Here is a 14,459-nt window from a genome sequence, read left to right on the forward strand (position 1 = left end):
GATTTGGTGGAAAGCATGTGGAGAGTGCAAAGCCAAATTTACATGTTGGACGGAAAGCTCATGTAAGTAATGAATAATTATTATTTCTTTGCTACAAAAAAAAATTCCAATGATAAATTTTTTTTATACCTTGTATTTTTAGACTCATTCAACCACTGCTACAAATGCAGCTGCCCGTGTGTGTGAGGCTCCAGTGCTAGCAGGTGGTCCTCCTCAAACCATCTCTCCACCACAGCCTCCAAGTGCAGAATCATTTTTTCTTGCTCCTCCATTACCGCCTCCAAAACAACGGCATCGGCCAGTGGAGGGGCAGAGTTTGTGAATGTGGTAAAACATTGCACTTGTTACTATGTTTGGTTAGTATTTTTTGTCTTTATTTGACCTGTCCTTTTCTGTCTACAGAGCGCATTCCAGCCTGAGCACTCTGCTGCAGTTCCTCTCCTGTGGCCTAACACCATGCCCCAGGAGGATCACCAATGGGTCTCCACAGGATTGTTCAGAGTTGGTGCTCGTGGGAATTTGGAGCTCCAGGACCATCTCCAGTTGTGGTATTTCCCTCCACAGCCATCCCTTATTTACCACCAGGCACCAACATCAGCCAGATTTTTTGCCCATCCCTTACTGCTGTGGATGCCGTATAGGCTGTGGAAAGTCAGGCTGCTGTGCGCGGACCAAGCCTGTAAAAGCCCTCTGACTAGTGGAGGTCTTCACAGACGGGTGCGTCAGGTCCTTGACATTGACCGCTTTTACAACCTGGTCACAGAGACTCTGATTTGCTCCAAGTGCCGCCGCAGCTACCTGTCTTGGAATAGGGAAATACTTGAGCAGCTGGACATGGCCCATCGTTCTGAGTTTAGGGTCATTCTTACCCGCCGGTATGTTACATTATTGTGTGATTTTTGTCAGTTGCTTATCCATGTATATTTAATTTATTTCTTATGACAGATATGCCTGTGACATCAGGGTGATACGCCTCCTACGGGAACGTGGTCTGGGGAATGGCCCTGTCCGACTGATTGGAAAGAGAACCACAGTGAAGAGTGGCTGAAAAGGGTTGCGCGGTATACCAGCGAGTGTGCTTCTTTAACCAGCAAAAGTTGACTGATGCCACCAACATTTGAAGAGCCTCCCCAACCTGTGGCAATTCTCAGCTATAAGTGGCTTTCAGTGGTGTACAGCCAAGACATCCTGTTCAGGCTGGAGGATATCAAGGCTAGTATCACCTCCACTTATGGATCCATCTTAAAACTGGATTCCACCAGAAAGGTACATCTTTAATTATTATTGTATTGAGGTGATGCAAATTCTATTTATATTTAAATCTAAATAGAAATGGAACCTCAAACGAATGAACAACTTAAACAATAACATAAGATGGAATGTCAAATTGAGGGACAATTCAAAGATTAAAACAAGAATAACATTTCAGAGATAACCACTAATTTTTTTATGACATTACACGCATAAGCTCTATATTCATGCAATAGAACCATTGAAGGTGTTGCTACTATTGGTTTAATATATATGTTTGTTTTAGATCACCAAAAAGCTCTCAGGACCGGCAAAAGGCACTGCACAGTGGCTGACATCCGTTGGTAACGAGATGGGTCAAGTGCTCATCAGTGTCTTGACTGCTGGTGAGGGACCAGGTTTGGATCTTATGGCAGCTGGCTTGGTAGACAGGTATGTTACCTGTAATACATTTTCACTTACATGTAATTTAACTTGTCCTTAGTTTAGAATTTACTATTTACAATTTGCATTTGTAATTTACTGTTGTTTGATGATGAAATTCTTTAATTATTTTTGATAATTATTTCTCGCAGGTATAAAGCTGCAGGTGTAGACCCTCCTGTTGCTCTCTATGTGGACTGTGGCTGCTGCAAGGATGTGGGTGAGACCAAGCTGAAGGCCAGATTTGGTGGATGGCCTAACTTGATTGTTCGCCTCGACATCTGGCACTATATGCGACGCCTGGCTGTGGGATGCACCACTGATGCACACCAGCTCTATCCCACTTTCATGGCTCGCATATCAGCATGTATTTTTGAGTGGGATGCTAATGATGTCAACAAGTTGAGAGAGGCAAAAAGAGCACAGCTAAAAGAGCAAGGCCTGATGGCTCTGACGGAGAAGCAGCTAGATCGGCACATAAAAAAAAGAAGAGTTAGAGCTGCACTGCAGGAGGAGGACTCGTGGAGAAGACCAAACCATCCGGCTGTTGGATCAGCTCATCAGTGAGCTCATCAGTGACAAGGGTAAGGATGCCCTTGGTGTTCCTCTTCTGGACCCCATCAGAATGCAGCACATCTGGCGTGTTCAGAAGAGACATGTTAAGTGCATTCAGGACCCACCTGGTGTGGCGCTGTACACACAGACTGGCACCATCACCAAGGGAGGAGTGCAACTGCAGACACTGCGCTGTGCCAGAGGTTCTACATCTTTGGAGTCCTTCCACTGTCACTTAAACCGGTTCATTCCAGGTACGTGCAACTCAATAATGTTTATGTTTAACAGAAATACTTGACCTTATTCCTTTTTGCCGTTTTTTTGTATTTACTTTAGGAAACAGTGCAAACTCGCTCAACTTCCAGATCTACCTACTAGATGGGCTACATCGCTGGAACCACAACAGGGCAGCAGCTGCTCTGGAGGCAGAGACCTTGGGCCTGCGCACATACTCGGGCGAGCTGGTTCACAGCGTGAATAAAGATTATGAGAAGGTATGGCAGGAAGCTGATTCCTTCTTTTACACCACCCGCAAAGTACACAGGTATTCATATTTAATATTGTATGTTTATGCTCATAGTTCTGTCTCTGTTTCTATGTAGTTTTTTTTTTTTTTTTTTTAATATTGGTTTTGCATTTTCAGGTGAACTGATTGGAGTGCAGTACCTGTTGAGGCAGAACAATGAACCTCTACAGTGTATGGCGCCAGACTCCGAGGAGGCAAATACATTGCTGGAGCAGTTGGAAGAGCCAGTAGAGACTGATGAGGGCTTTGAAGAACTTGAACATATTGAGGTCACTCTTGCCGATTTACTTTTGGACACATCTGATATGATCTCAGTGCTACCTGCTTCTTGTGCTCCTGAGCTTTCTGGTCAGTCCGCTCCTCCTGTCCAGTCCACTCACCTGCTGGGGGTCCAACATGCGTCTGCTCCTCCTGTCCAGTCCACTCACCTGCTGGGGGTCCAACATGCGTCTGCTCCTCCTGTCCAGTCCACTCACCTGCTGGGGGTCCAACATGCGTCTGCTCCTCCTGTCCAGTCCACTCACCTGCTGGGGGTCCCATCTGCACCCGCTCCTCCTGTCCAGTCCACTCACCTGCTGGGGGTCCCGTCTGCACCCGCTCCTCCTGTCCAGTCCACTCACCTGCTGGGGGTCCAACATGCGTCTGCTCCTCCTGTCCAGTCCACTCACCTGCTGGGGGTCCCGTCTGGGTTACCTGGACAATCTACATCTTCAGAGCAAGTTGTAAGAGAAATACCAGTATGCTTTATATTTATTGATGTTTGACCTTCTTGAAATACTTCAAATCTAATGTAATACTTCCTCCTAGGCCGTGGATGAACAGAGTTTGGCAGGAATGGATCGTGTTGATGAGCTTGCGGAATACTTGGTGGAGCTAAGAAATGAAAAAGGCCTCACTCTTACCAATCAGCAGGCCAGCACCATTGTGGGTCTTTGGCAGAACTTGGAGCAACACGATAAGGACCGGATTTCTTACGCTGCTCGACATCAGGAGAGACTGCTCACTGGTCGGTTTAGGTCTCCGAAAAAGAAGGCTGTATTTGCAGGAGTTGAAAGCACAAAAAGGTGTGTACTTGGTTCTACTGGTTCAGCTGCTCAGTGGCCAAACTGCAGCCGTCTTGTAGAAACAATATTTATCAGATTGTGCAACATTCATAATAGCCCCAAGAAAATTGAACACCAAACCCTTTCAAGATGGTCACTAATTCTAAATGATTATAAAAAGATTCGACAGCTCATTTTAATCAACGGCATTATTATGAAAGATACAACTCTGCAACTTTTTTACTGTAAATCAGACCACGTTGATACAGTGGCATAACAAAAGATTCAAGGCACAAGAAGTTGCAATTCTGATGCAAGGGTTGGTACTGCCTGATGAACGCCCTGTTGCCAGTGAACCACTACTCCCAGTAAACACTAGGCCCACTCAAGTCACACCACACATGCATGACCACACTTACAACATGCCACCTGACACGGCTGGGTTGGCAAAAACCAAGCTAGTTGTCAAAGATAGAGCTGAGCTGAGAACCATACAGCCAAAACAACATACAGCTCAGCCAGGAGTTTTTTACATGCCACTAATAGTGCCACCAACCACTACAGCAAGTAGCATTCTGCTTCTGCCGCCACCCCAGACCACTGCACCCAGTAGAGTTTGCACACCACATTCTGAGAGCACAACTGGCCCTTGTCAAATGCAAGACACTCCACAAAAAGAAAAGCGTAAATACACTAGAACAGTCACATCCAACAGATGCACTAAATGTGGAGAGCCACGCACCACAGACACTGGCCATAACCAGTTCAAAGGCAGAATTTACTGCCCAAACAGGGAGACCCTAACCAAAGAGCAGTGGCTTAGAATGATGAGAAAATAGTATATCATTGTATTTTATGTTGTGAAGATTTTGTTTTTATTATAGTAAAATATTTAGTTGTTTTGCAAAACTAATACCGAAATAATTGCACTATTTTTTATTTGATTTTTTTATTTTTTATTATTTTTTTTTATTCAATTTGATTGTGATTCATTGTGCTGCCCACAACATATACACAAACTGTTGTATTTGTTCTAGGTTAATGTGTTGTATATAGTTCAGTTCTGTTTGTTTGTTTTCTTTTTACTTGTAAATAGTGATTTATTTTAAATACTATACCAAACGTGATTTGTTTGTACATATTTTGTTGAATGTTGTATATTTGTATGTATATTATAAAGTGTACATTATATGTTTTATATTTCGACGTGAAAAGAATAAAAAATATTTTTTAAATATTTTATTGATCTGTTTTATGTTTATTGTTTTGTTAATGGCTGATAGTGACAGTGATGTGATATAGCAGGCTTAGGTGGAGTGTTCGAAGTCAAATTACATAAAAGAAGAGATACATGCAGAATGCCCATACTGTTTATTTATTTTTTAAATCAAGGTTACAGTAATAGGTGGTAGTTTACTATTAATCATTATTAGATACTCCTGCAATATATCAGTACACTAAATGTTCTTCCATTCTACCATTTGATAATACTGGGTCATCAATGCAGAGTGTTTATAAAGTTAGATCATTGGGAAGTCCCTAAAAATGTGGTTGTACCTCCTTTTGATCAAAAGAAGAAAAAATGTAAATGCAATGTGTTAATAATTAAATACATGGTTAATTGCATGCAAGCTGAACTGCATCCCTTATATTGCACTAAATAAATCTTGAAATGAATAAAAAAGACATTAGACCCAGCAAGAAAACTCATGTTCTTGCTGGGGATCGAACCCGGATCTCTGTAATTTTTCTCCTCCCCTCCCGCCCGAATGGATGAGAATACAATAAGTATATAAAATTAAATTCAGGCACATGTTCATTTTATCACATGGACACAGTTGAAATAACACAATGTTTAATCTGAGTATTTGTTAAAGTCAAAATAGTCCATACATTATGCGTTTTACTACAAAACAATGTGTATGAGCCCAGGTCAATGAGGCATACAGGCCATAAATAGCAAACAGAAGTTCAAAACTTGTAATGTTTACACAAACTCTATCACAAGATCTATCACAACATTAGGTGATGATATATACAGTATGCATTATTTGGATTTATAAACTGTTATAATGTGGCGGTCATTTTGGAGCAGGAACACAAAACTAGCTAACATGAAATTAACACAACAGTAGGGTTAATGCGGTGTTGCCGGGCTACAATGGCAGTTAGTTTAACATGTTCTGTATTGTTTCAGGCAACGACATGGCTTCAACTAAGTCACACAAAGGCATGAGCGATGCTGACTGGCTTGCGCGTCTGGAGAGTTTTGCCCGAACAGGAGTTTGGCCATCTAGGGAGGGGAATAGACCTTCTCCCCGACAAAAAAGATGGCATGAGTTGTATCAGAAGGTAAATTATGCAGCTAGATTCATGGGTGAACTAATAAACTTGTATGATAATACATTGTGCTATTTGTATTTATGTGTATGGATAAGTAATTATTTACAATGTAAATACAATGTAATATTGATAAAATTAAGATGCCTGTTTTGAGATAACATGGACTACAGTGTCATAGCTACACTTTATGTTCACAGATAGAAAAATGCCCTCTGCAAATGAGGGGCCAGACCACCCTTCTGAAGGAAGCTCAGAACTGTTTTTGTGGATTTCACAAGGTAACTTCAATTAGCCTAGTTCAAGTTGCATAACTAGATAGATGTGTTTGCAATATCAATGTGCCTTTATATCTAAAATTAGGCATTATGAGGAGTGTATAATATCATGTGTCTGGTACATTTTAATGCATGTATCACAGGTTAATCCACCAGTCACAGTGGATGCATCACAGCGCACCCCTGCCCAAAGCACACCCTCCATCAGTGATGTGTCACATCCTGCAAAGAAAGCCAAACTGACATTGACAATGGTAAGCAGACCTTACTGCAGGTATCACTGCAGACATTGAAACATCTCAACATTTTCCTATAGTGTTGCAGGTTTTTTATCACTGACTATGACAAAACTTTTCAGTTTGAAAAGTCAAGGTTTGGAGGCTCACATGTGGCAGCAGCAAAACCCAATTTGAGCATCCAGAGGAAAACCTCTCAGGTTAATATAAAAGACATCATAACTATATAATGACATCATCACTTTATCACTACATAATTTTATTTAATAAAAAACGCAATCCCCTTAATATATTAATCATGTTGAATGGAACTACATCTTAACCACTATTAAAGAATTTAATTTAGGCGATAGGTTTTCTTCCTGGGTTAGCATGTTGTATCACCACCCTTGCGCTTCAGTGTTAACTAACCTCGATAGATCACCGCAATTTGAATTGCATAGGGGTACCCGACAGGGGTGTCCTCTTTCACCCCTGTTGTTTGCCATTGCCATAGAACCTTTGGCAATAGCCATTAGACTTCATCCACAGATTCCGCCCTTACGTATAGGTCAGGTTGATCATATCATATCTCTTTACGCTGACGATGTCCTTTTGTACCTTTCAGACCCCGAGCGCTCTGTTCCTCCTCTGTTAGATTTATTAAACTCATTCAGTAGCTTCTCTGGTTATTCTGTTAACTGGCAAAAAAGTGAACTCATGCCCGTCAGCGATAATATAGATCCAGTTTTTATGAAGAGCCTGCCATTTAAAATCACTTTAGACAAGATAAAATATCTCGGTGTGGTTGTCCCTAAGAATCCAAAGGATTTAGTTCAATTAAATTATTTTGCCTTACTAGACAACCTAAAGAAGGACATAGAAAGATGGAGATCACTCCCTATTTCAATGATCGGCCGTATTAATGCAATTAAAATGGTGATCCTTCCTAGATTTTTATATCTCTTTCTAAATTTGCCCTTCTTTTTACCTAAATCATTCTTCAGAACTCTTGATTCAATAATTATGCCTTTCATTTGGGGTTATAAAGTCGCTCGTATATCCAAAACACACGTGTACAAACCAAAATGCTTGGGGGGTTTGGGTTTGCCCAACTTTCTTCATTACTACTGGGCAGCGAACTGCAGAATATTAACGTACTGGCAGGATTCTTTTCCGGGCACTGTTCAAGTAGACACCCCCTCCTGGCTAGCGATAGAACAAAGTGCCATCCACTCATCTCTTTCTGCTCTGCTTTTTTCGGCACCACTGCCTAGTAAAGAAGTTCCTAAAGCTAATTTAATCCTTAAAAACTCCATCAAAATATGGTATCAGATCAGAAAGGAAATCAAGCTACCAAGTACCTCCCTGTTTTCTCCTATCTGTTATAACCATGCGTTTAAACCCTCTCTTACAGATAATGTTTTTAGGGAATGGCAAGGTAAAGGAATTCTCTGTATAAAAGATTTGTATATTAATAATACATTTCCCTCCTTTTCTCAGCTCAGCGAAATATTTGGCCTTCCCTCTTTTCACTTTTTCAGATATCTTCAAGTCAGGAACTTTGTTCGTACAAATATTATACACTTTGAAACTTTGCCTTTAGAATGTAAAATATTTGATTTATTTTCCAACTCTCCTGATGCTAAGGGCATCACATCTCTTTTTGTTAATGCTTTTAAAGAAAATACAGATTTTTCTTCACTTCTTTTGAAAAAGGCTTGGGAAGAAGATTTAGGGATTCAGGTTACTGAGACTGTCTGGGACAAATGTCTTTCATCTATTTATTCTTGTTCTATAAATTCAAGACACCAACTTATTCAGTACAAGGTATTACATAGACTTCACTACTCTAAAGTAAAGCTTAGTAAATTCTATCCCTCTGTCTCTCCTATATGTGATAAGTGTAAAGCTGCTGAGGGTACCCTGGCACACCTTTTTTGGTTCTGTTCACAAATTCAGAGTTTTTGGATAGAAATTTTTCATTTTTTTGCCAAAGTCTACAATTGTGCTTTACTTCCTGACCCACTTATAGCAATTCTTGGTTGGTCAGACTCATTGCAGGCTCTCAGGCCAAAGGTACGGTTACCAGTTCAATATGGTGTGACTGTAGCTAAAAAAGTTATCTTGCTTTTGTGGAAAAAAAATACTAGACCCCTCTTTTCTGACTGGCTAACTGGACTCACTTCTACGTTACACCTTGAAAGAATTAGATACTCAATATCCGGGAACCCTGCAAAATTCGATAAGATGTGGGAACCAGTTTTTACTTTTTTGTCAAATCAGAAGGACTAATTATTTTTTTATGTTTTCCTGATCTGTAATAATCACTTTATGTAACTATTGTGATTACACTTTGTAACTGAGGTTGGCTTTGTGTATGTCTTCCTTTTTTATAGTACTTTTGTTTCATTTTACACATTGCACAGATTTCTGTTTTATGAAGGGTCTTTTTGTCTGTTTTTGTTTTTTTGTTTTTGATGTTTGAAAACCTCAATAAAAATAATATACACAAAATATATTAATCATAACGTTTGACTCCACAGACATTAGAGCACTCCATTTCAGCCGCAGCTTCATGCCCACCCTCTGATCCTCGTCCTCCTTCATCCCCCAAACCTCATCGGCCTGTCATCAAGTCCTCCTCTTCCTTCTTCCTTCCTCCAGCTCAGAGATCACAACGCACCAAAGAAACAGCAACACCATCGATTAATTCTGAGTTTGCTGTTGTGAGGAGCCCAGTAAGATGTCAATTTAAAATATAAACATGCCTTTGTCATTTAATGCTCTCTTAGATTTTATTTAAACCAGTGTTTTTGATAATATCAGCAGGTCTCATCTCAGCCAGAAGACACTGCGGATCTACCACTACTGTGGCCACAGACAATGCCACAGCAGGACCAGAAGTGGGTGTCGGAAGCACTTTTTAGGGTTGGTGCAAAGGGTAAGCTGGAGCTGCGTGAAAACCTGCAGTTGTGGTATCACCCCCCACCAACAGCCCTGTTGTACCACCAAGCTCCAGCACCTGATAGATTTTTTTCACAGCGGCTCTTGCTCTGGATGCCATATAGGCTATGGAAGGTGCGGCTCCAGTGTTCTAACCCTGTCTGTGCCAGGCATCAGCTGTGTGGTGGTGGTCTGCACAGGAGAGTACGACAGGTGTTAGATATTGACAGATACTACAATCTGGTTACAGAGACCCTGATCTGTACCAGGTGTAGAACCAGCTACCTGTCCTGGAGTCATGCTGTGCTGCAACAGTTGGACCTGGCCCATCGATCTGAATTCAGGATCATCCTCACACGCAAGTAAATATGTTGCAGTCATGTTCACTCATATGCTACCTTTTTGATAAATAATTCTTACAATAATTAGATACATGATAATAAGATACTTGAATAAATACTTTTTTCCAAGGTATGCCTGTGACATTCGAGTTCTTCGCTTGTTGCGTGAGAGGGGCATGGGGAATGGCCCAGTGAGGATCATCGGACAGCTGAGGGAGAACCACAGTGAGGAGTGGTTAAAACGTGTGGCTCGGTACACATCAGAGTGTGTGGCCTTTTTGGATAAGCCTGGCCTGCATCCAATGCACTTCCAGGAACCACCACCACTTGCTCCAGTACCCAGCTACAAATGGCTCCTCACTGTATACAGTCAGGACATCCTCAACAGGCTCGATCACATCAAGGCCAGCATCACATCCACGTATGGATCAATTTTAAAAATGGATTCAACCAAGAAGGTTAGAGGAGCTGCTTTAATGACTGTACTCCTTTCTATAATGAATTGTTAGACCAAAATAGCTTTATTTTTCAATGTTACTGATTTGGATGTATGTTTTATTTTTTGCTATGTTTATTGTTTCTTTTAGATCACCAAGAAGTTGAGTGGGCCTGCAAAAGGCACAGCACAGTGGCTTACCTCAGTAGGCAATGAGGTAGGTCAGGTGCTGATGAGTGTCCTGACTGCGAATGAAGGGGCTGGGTTAGACCTCATGGCTGCAGGGCTCATGGAGAGGTACCAGCGAGCTGGTGTTGATCCTCCCACTATCCTGTATGTGGACTGTGACTGTTGCAAGGAAGTGGGAGAGACTAAACTGAAGAGGCGGTTCAGCGGCTGGCCCGATGTCATCGTCCGCCTAGACATTTGGCATTTTATGCGACGTCTGGCAGTAGGGTGCACCACTGATGCCCACCAGTTGTACCCTACTTTTATGTCTAGGTTGTCATCCTGTATTTTTGAGTGGGACGCAGGGGATCTCACTCTGCTGAGAAGGGCCAAGAGGGAGCAACTCACCCAACAGGGCTGGCCTGCAATGACGCCGGCAGAGCTTGACCGTCATATAAGCAAAGATGAGCTGGCCCAACACTGCAGGAGGAGAACACGAGGAGAGGAAACCACTATCCGCCTCCTTGATATGCTCATCAGAGAGCTCATGGGTGGCAAGGGGAATGACGCCCTTGGTGTTCCTCTCCTTGACAGTGTGAGGATGCAGCACATCTGGCATGTCCAGAGACGGCACGTCACCTGTATCCAGGACCCTCCAGATGTGCCACTATACACGGAAACTGGAACCATAAACAAGGGCGGGATGGTTCTAAAAACGTACCGGTGTGCCAGAAGCTCCACATCCCTGGAATCATTTCACTGCCACCTAAACAAATTTATTCCAGGTTTGTCATGACAGAATATACCACATCTTGCCACTAATTCCTGTTAATTTAGATATTTGCAGTGAACAGATAATATTTTCTCTTTTGCAGTTTCTCAAAACAATGTTTGGGTTTCTATTTCTTTTTCTAGGGAACAGCGCAAACAGCCTGAACTTCCAGATTTACCTCCTGGAAGGTTTGTTACGCTGGAATCAGGACCGGGCAGCAGCTGCTGTTGCAGGTGGAAGTTCAACCCTGCGTACTTACACAGGGGAGCTGGTTTACTCTGTCAATGAGAACTACAATAAGTTGTATGGAAGGAAATTGGTCCCTAGCTTCACTCCACCTGCAGTATACACAGGTAAATATATTTTTGATAAATGCAGTTCACAATGTTTTTTTGGTAAAATTCCAAGTGCTTCTGGACAAAAATAATATAATTTTTGACAGATCACAGAAAAAATAATACTACCTGTATTTTTTTTACACTGGATTCTTTGTCCTAGGTGTCAGGGCAGAAAATTAAATTCTTACTAGAATATAGAGTAACTCTGTCTTTTTATGATGCCCCCTGAATTACATATTTTTTGTTCATGCACAAGCTGACAACAAAAAGATTTACTGCATTTTAATAAACCTTTCTGATTATTTTCCTTTAATAATGTTTCCTGTTCCAAATATTTCCTCAGGGGAGCTCATTGGAGTGCAATATTTGTTGAGACAGAATAGTCAGCCCCTGGAGGACATGTGCCCTACCTCCGATAGGACCTCTCAGTTGCTGGAGGAGATAGATGTGGAGGAGCACGGGGAAGAGGATGAGGGTTTCATTGATTTGTTGGGAGAGGAAGCCACAGTGACAAATCTTCTGGCATTAGATGACTCATTCCTTATAGGTCCACCAGTCCCACCCGCTGCACCGCAGCCCTGTGTTCAGGCTCCACCAGTGCCCAGTGTCCAGAATCCTTCCGCTGCACCACTGCCCACTGTGACTCCTTCCACTGCACCACTGCCCACTGTGACTCCTTCCGCTGCACCACTGCCCACTGTGACTCCTTCCGCTGCACCACTGCCCTGTTTCCAGGCTCCACCAGTGCCCAGTGTCCAGAATCCTTCCGCTGCACCACTGCCCACTGTGACTCCTTCTGCTGCACCACTGCCCACTGTGACTCCTTCCGCTGCACCACTGCCCACTGTGACTCCTTCCGCTGCATCACTGCCCACTGTGACTCCTTCCACTGCACCACTGCCCACTGTGACTCCTTCCGCTGCACCACTGCCCACTGTGACTCCTTCCGCTGCACCACTGCCCACTGTGACTCCTTCCGCTGCACCACTGCCCACTGTGACTCCTTCCGCTGCACCACTGCCCACTGTGACTCCTTCCGCTGCACCACTGCCCACTGTGACTCCTTCCGCTGCACCACTGCCCACTGTGACTCCTTCCGCTGCACCACTGCCCACTGTGACTCCTTCCGCTGCACCACTGCCCTGTTTCCAGGCTCCACCAGTGCCCAGTGTCCAGACTCCATCAGCTGCACCACTGCCCTGCTTTCAGGCTCCATCAGCTGCACCACTGCCCTGTTTCCAGACTCCATCTGCTGCACCACTGCCCTGTTTCCAGACTCCATCTGCTGCACCACTGCCCTGTTTCCAGACTCCATCTGCTGCACCACTGCCCTGGTTTCAGGCTCCACCAGTGCCCATTGTCCAGACTCCATCAGCTGCACCAGTGCCCTCAGCAATGGTAAAATTCCCTTTTCTAGACCAATTGTTTCTCAATTCGCCCTTAAGCAACACATCCACAAACTCACTTAACAGCATGTAATTATCTAACCAACAGTTATATTTTTTCAGGCTGTTGACGACCACTGTATTCCTGGAATGGACCGGGTGGATGAGTTGGCAGAGTGTCTGGTGGAGCTGCGCACACAGGCAAGCCTCACACTTAGCAACCAACAAGTTGCGACCATTGTGGGTTTGTGGCAGAACCTGGACCAATTTGACAAAGACAGGGTGATGTATGCAGCTCGTCATCAAGACAGGCTACTTACAGGACGTTTTAGGTCCCCTAAAAAGAAAGCTGTCTTCACACCTGGTGTCGACAGCACAAAGAGATGTGTTTTGGGTTCTAGCGGCTCTCCAGCACAGTGGCCTAATTGTTGTCGCCTTGTTGAAATGATTTTCATAAGGTTGTGTAGCATCCACCGAAGCCCCAAAAAACAGAGGAAACAATCTCTGTCTAGATGGGATCTCATTCTTCGCGATTACCGAAGAATTCGGCAGCTAATCCTGAGCAATGGAACGGTGATGAGCGAAACAACCCTTCAGCTAGTTGAGGTAAACCAGAGGACCCTTACAACGTGGCACAATGAACGTTTAAAGGGTCAGGAGGTCTCAGTGCTTTTGCAAGGGCTGGAGCTTCCTGAGGCACGTCCAGTGGCATTAGATGCTCTGCCTCCAGCACGAGTACAGCCTGTTGTGCCTCCACAATGTAGCCACCAGTTGCATAACTACCAGATGCCACCAGACACAGCTGGACAGGCAAAGACAAAGTTTAGAAAGATCCAGCCCTCAGCTGCCTGTACATCTGCCACAGCATCTTCATTTGAGCCATCAGCCTTACACCCTCAGCGTTCAGCCACATTCAGCCAGCTAAGGACAATTTATCCCAGGCCGACAGCACCGCACCCATTGGTTTCTGACACACCCACTGCCCCTGTTGTGTCTCAGATGGTACTATTGCCCTGTCCAGCCCCATTTTCCACCATTAACCCTGGAGCAATTTCCTCTGATCCACCTGCAATTGACACAGCCACCCCAACCAAACGGTCGTACAATCGTACTGTTAAGGCAAATATGTGCAGAAAGTGTGGCCAATTTCGTACACAAGAAACTGGCCATAGCCAGTACAAAGGCAAAATATTTTGCCCAAATAAAGAAACAATCACTAAGGAGCAGTGGTTACAGAATATGAGAAAATAACCCTTGTGTGCTATAACACATATTCACTATAACACATATGGAAATATATAATAAATATTAAACAACATTAAACTATTATATTTATTTAAGTTTTTAATTTAAGTTATTTTTACTTATTTTTTTCACCTATTTTTACTTATTTTTATGTTTGTATTCTTATGTTGTTCCATATGGTGAATTCAGTACTTTTC

Source organism: Rhinichthys klamathensis, unplaced genomic scaffold (assembly GCF_029890125.1).
Source record: "Rhinichthys klamathensis goyatoka isolate OS25496 unplaced genomic scaffold, OSU_Roscu_1.1 h1tg000562l_1, whole genome shotgun sequence".
Classification (NCBI taxonomy): domain Eukaryota; kingdom Metazoa; phylum Chordata; class Actinopteri; order Cypriniformes; family Leuciscidae; genus Rhinichthys; species Rhinichthys klamathensis.